This window comes from Cucumis melo, chromosome 6 (genome assembly GCF_025177605.1).
Source record: "Cucumis melo cultivar AY chromosome 6, USDA_Cmelo_AY_1.0, whole genome shotgun sequence".
Lineage (NCBI taxonomy): Eukaryota > Viridiplantae > Streptophyta > Magnoliopsida > Cucurbitales > Cucurbitaceae > Cucumis > Cucumis melo.
In genome coordinates, this window is record NC_066862.1 from 34048661 (window position 1) to 34054788 (window position 6128).

Here is a 6128-nt window from a genome sequence, read left to right on the forward strand (position 1 = left end):
ATAGTTGCTTTTTGTAACTGTCAATAAAATGAGAATGATGTCTGAATTAGAAAAATGTAGTTGTAGGTATGCAGTAGCTCATAAAAAAAGTTACTAATAGATTTTTTTACTATATATCAACGATATATCATAATGGTAGAGAAAACTTTAATTTATTATAAATCAATTAGAAAATATATTAATTGACTAAAAGATTTTTTACTTTTATCGACGAAAAAACGTCGATCAAAATCTGAAAAACGTCGCTCTAAGTTATGCCGACACATTTTTTTGTGTTAGTAGTAGTAGTAATGATAATAATAATGATAATGAAAATAATAATAATAATAATAATCGATGTTCGAGATCACACGTATAATTTGAAATAGAAAACAAAATATAAGTGTGACAATGTGACAAAGTAGCAACAAAAGTGTGACAAAGTAGTAACATAAAGTGACAAAATAACAACGTAGCAACAAGTGACCAAGTAAGAAAATAGCACATAATTTGAACATAGAGATGGGTGAATTCGAACTCCCTCCCTAAAATTCTTAGAACACTCATATACCCCCCTCCCACCTAACGAACCGACATTTTAAACTACAAATAAGCAAGACAACTGTATATAAAATGACAACCACCACCACCACAAAAGCTACAAACGTGTTCTAAGGCCCATATAATGAACCACTCTTTCAAACTACGAAGAAGCAAGATAAACTAGCTAACTATGCTAAAATGCTCATACTTGGCTACCGTAGCTACAAGATAGTCATACAACAATGAAATTAAATTCCTAACTCCATTAACCACAACTCAAAATTGTTACAACGTACGTAGTTGTCTGAAAGTCCACCTTCTTGCCTTTGTTTCGCTGCAAGCTATCTCGTGATGTTAGTCAATAATTGATCTTGGAAGCCCGAAATTGTTGACTTCAACATGACATTTTCCTCCTTTAAGTTGATCACTTCCGTTTGAAACTTTTCATACTTTTTCCCAATATCTTTCTCAAACACATAGGTCGATGTGCATGTTGCTACATTGGGGGTTGCCTTCCATCCAAGACACCTTTAGTATGGCTTGAACATTTTTCTAAAACCCGTTCACAAATAATTGCCTCTAGTGTTATCCATCTTCTGATGATTTTCTTATCTCTTCTTGCATTGCGACCTATATTTATAATGATTTAGATGTTAAATATTATATAGAAGGGTTAGTATAAAACTATAAACGTATCATACAATATAATAACTTACATATGATTCTTTGGCTACCTCGTTTACCCATCCATCCTTCTTTGAAGCTAAGGCTAATCGAACGTTCCTTAGGTCTGAAGCAAATTTAGGAAACTTTCTATCAAAACATTTCCACCCTTCAGCATCAGCTAGATGTCACAACATATCATTGGTTTCAACTTGTTTATCCTTATACCATCGCATTTCAGAAGCAATGGGTTTCAACTAAAACAATTGTTTCGATCTTTGTATCAATGAAAAATGATGTAAAGTTTTGTTGGCATCTTTTTGCCCTTTCCATCCTTTATTTTGTATCAGGACTCACTGCACACTAAAAAAGTTGATAATTAGAATTTCTTTTCTAAAATAAAACATAGTCATACTTGCAAGCATGAATATAATCATATCCTAGTTCTAAATCACTTAGCTTTTTTTAGCTTCATAAAAAGAATTAGGTATACATGTATCAATTGGAAGTGCATCTTTCAACAAATTTAGCAAAATATCAAAGGATTTGTTACTCCGATTATTGATAACCTTAACATGTATCAATTTTACCAAGTAGTTTAATGAGAAAAATTTGGTACAACTCGAGTATAACGGATTACACGCTCCATCCATCAACTCCTTCTAATCTTAATCTGTCATCTACTAATCCATCATCAACTAAAGAAGCTAAAGGAATCATGACTCTTTCAAATTGAGCTAAATTTGCTAGTACTCAATGATAAATCCATTGACTATATGAAGGAGATATTCCATTAGCAAATAAATATCTTTGTACTCCATCTAAAGTTTAACACATTGAATTTTCACAATTTTTACACGGACATCTTGTTTGTCCTTCTCTATTTATATGACACTTTGCCACTTCCATGAATTGTGCAACTCCATCAATATACTCTTTTGAGAATCTATCTCTAAGTTTAATCCAATCCTTATTCATCGTTGATAAAAAATGAATCAATTTTAATCATGTAGTAGTTAAAGCAAAAAGTTAGAGAAACGTTTTCCCACAAACCTAAGAATAACTTTATAAGGTCCTATAATAATGTCAAGTACCAAATTGAAAGTGTTACCTTAACACAAATTCAGATCAAGATCACCCAACTAATACTTCATACAAATCTATGACTGTCATAACTGTAGGATAGTAATAGCAATTCACATATATAATAATTATTCAATTTCATATAATAATAAATATTACTATAATTATATCCCAAAATCACTTCCAAAATCAAGTCTTATTAGATTTCATATAATAACATGTATGAAATCTAATTAAGTATTTCTACTAATTCCAAATCAAAAGAGAAATAATCAACCAAGATCTCCTAAATCATATCGCATAACAAACAACACCAAGAGCATGCTTGAAATTCAAGTTCAACAAAGATCATCGTACCAATATTTCATACAAATCTATGACTACCATAACTGCAGGATAGTCATAGTAATTCACATATACAATACTTATTAGATTTCATATAACAACACTTTACAATACTTATTAGATTGCATCAACTTATAACAACTCAAACTATCAAAATCGAAAATTTTATTTTTAATTAACATTGTATTAAAGTTAATAAAATAAATAAATGAACTTAATAATCACACCAATAATATTTCAAATTCTTGCATAATAAATATTCAAGATCATTTTAACTTTGGTGTCAAATTATTTTGTAAGGAATTAGACAAAAATAATTTATTAACTTTTTGTTTCAAATCAAATACAATGAGAGTTTGAGATTTACCAAACTTCAATGAGCGTGCAAATGGATAATGTCGATGGCGATTACAGCGAGAAGACGAAGTATTATGTGCGTGGCTATGGGAGAAATGGAGAAATCGTAGGGTTGTGCATGTGGCTGTGGGAGAAGAAGGGAAATCGTGTGGGTGTGGTCGGGGGGGGCGGTTGTGTTGGGGGGAATCGTGGGGGTGGGGATTAGGTAAATTAAAATTAGGGTTTTTTAAAAAAATTATGCTAATCAATATTAATTTTATTTTTTATAAAAAAAAACATGTTAACGTCTTTTGCATTGGGATATGTCTAAATATTTTATCGGCATAAATATGTAAAAAAAGTATGGATTTTTTGTATTTAAAATTGATGCCGATGTTTTTTTTTTGTGTCACCATTTATGTATAAATTTTGTGTCGATATAAATATGTAAAAAAAATGTATGGTTTTTTTTTTAAAAAAATCTTTATGCTGACATTGTATGCGTCAACATATGTATAAATTATTTATTGGCATAAATATATATAAATTATTTATTGGCATAAATAATTTGCACCGACATAAATATGTACAAAAAATGTATGGGTTTTTTATTTTTAAAACCTATGCCGACGTTTTTTGCATCGTCATATGTATAATTCTTGCGTCGGCATAAATATGTATAAAAATGTATTGGTTTTTCTTACTTAGGTCTACGTTGTTTGCGTCGTCATATATACAAATCTTGTGTTGGCATAAATATGTATAAAAAATGTATGGATTTCTAAAACTTTACCGATAAATTAGAATTTCGTCGGGATAAACACGTTTTTGGCTACGTAAAAGATGCGTCGGGATAAAAGGTATCAGAATTGCCAAAAATTCTTGTAGTGATTTTTTTTATTATGAACATTAACGTATATGATATTAATAACCGTTAGAATTTGTATTTATGGAAAAAAAGTATTTGTGGAAACTTACCTTAAATCTTTCTTTTCCTTTTTGTCTTTGCCTTTTGTACTTTATTTAAGCTCCTTCATTGTACCTTTGTAAAATCATCAGAAAAATAATAAAACTAAAAACATAGTGGTTTTTCTCCCGATTCTCGGGTTTTCATGTAAGCATTGGTTTCGTGTTTTATTGCTTTCAATATAATCACTACAAAAAATCGAAGGTCTATCGATGCAAAAGAGGCATCGAGAAAAGGGACGTCGTAAGAAGAATGTTTTTGGGACGCCATGAAAAAGGCGTCGACAATAAGGAGGTATGGTGTCGTCGCACAACTAAGGTTGGCAAAGGGTGAGGCTTCCAGACGCTGAGCGAGGAGACGTTGCAAAAACGTTTAATTTAAATTATAATATAAAATTTTCACGGCGGCAATGCCATGCATGTACGCATTGCCATTTTTCCCATAACTATCGATGTTGCATGCAATATGTTGTGAGAGGCTGACCTTTTACTGATGTTGCTTTGGTCGCATCGGTAAAGGTTGAACATTTAAAAAATTCTAACAACTATATCACGACGCCAGATTGCATGACATTGTAAAAGGTTGAACCGCTACCGACGTGGGGTAGGTAACATCATGAAATGTGTGACATTTTGACTGCTTTTAACAGAATTCTCGCGACGCTATCAATGATTGCGACGGTAGTTCTTTATGAATCGACGACGCCATTAGTGACGGCGTTGCTAGTTAGGGGTTCTTCTGATGTTTTCAAGCTAGGTTGGGAGATCCCCTCTCAATTTAGTTCTGCATTCACAGAACACAAAAGTACACGAAGAAGGAAAGAGAAAAGAGAGAAGAGAAAGAAAGAAAAGAGAGGTGAGGATTGGTTGGAGTCAGCTCGGTGCCGTCATCGCTGTCACCGACCATCGTCCACCATCCTCGTGTCGTCATCTATTTCGTTCGTCGTCTCTATCAGTAAAAATAGTGTATTTTATTCTTTTCTTCATTTCTAAAAAATATATATTAGATTGTATGTATAACTTGTATATTATATGTATAAATTGTATAATTGTGTATGGTATAAATTTTATATGTGTATGTTAGGAAATAATGTATATTGTATAAATATTGTATTTGTATGTTGGGGAATATTGTATATTGTAGAATGTATAAAATTTAGTAGATTGAATAAGTAAATATCTTTGTAATTTAAATTGTAAACGAAATTGTTAGAGTTTTTTTAGTTATAATGTATATTTAATTGTTTAAAAACCAAATTCTACGTGTGAATGAAATTTTACCAATTGGAACGATTTTGGAAAGGGGAGCACTCACTCGTTCGATCCATGCTGATTAATAGTATGGAACTTCAGATCGGCGACCCTCTACTGTATGTAACCACAGTAAAAGATTTGTGGTATACAACTCAGACCCTTTACTTCGAATGACAGAATGCCTCTCGATTATATATACTGAGAAAAGAAGTCCATGATTGCAAACAAGGGACCCTGGACGTGACTACCTATTTCAATAAGCTCTCTCTTCTCTAGCAAGTGATGGATTTGTGCAGAGAGACAGTTTGGGACACACAAAATGACAATATACAATATACTAAACTTGAAGAGGCTAACCATATTTACAACTTCCTTGCAGGACTTAATCTCAAATTTGATACTATTTGTGGTTGTATACTCGGACAAAGGCCTCTTTCCTCCCTAATGGAAGTGTGTTTTGAATTCTTTCTTAAGAAGACCATACTAATGTCATTTGTGTATTGACTACTCTTGCCACTGACTCTAATGCCTTTAGTGCTCGATCCTCGAATCATAATAGTGACAAAAGTAATGGGAAACCAATCTCTGTTTGTGAGCACTGTAAGAAACAATGGCACACCAAGGATCAGTGTTAGAAACTACGTGGTCATCCCCTATAAGGTAAGAAACAATCCTATAATGAGAAAAAGAACTCAGGGTGTGCCCACGTTAGTGAGACTACCACTATCAGCAGTTCTCAATCAACTGGCCCTACTGCAAGTCAAACAGACTCCTACTCTGTGTGCCATTGCTCAATCAGATATGCCTCAATCCCTTGGGTTTATTAGCGTTGATGGGAAGAATCCTTGGTTTTAGACTCAGGAGATACAGATCACTTGGCAGGTTCTTCGAAGTACTTAATCTCTTATGCCCTATGTGCCAATAATAAAAAATTTGGATAGCTGATAGCTCTCTAGCCC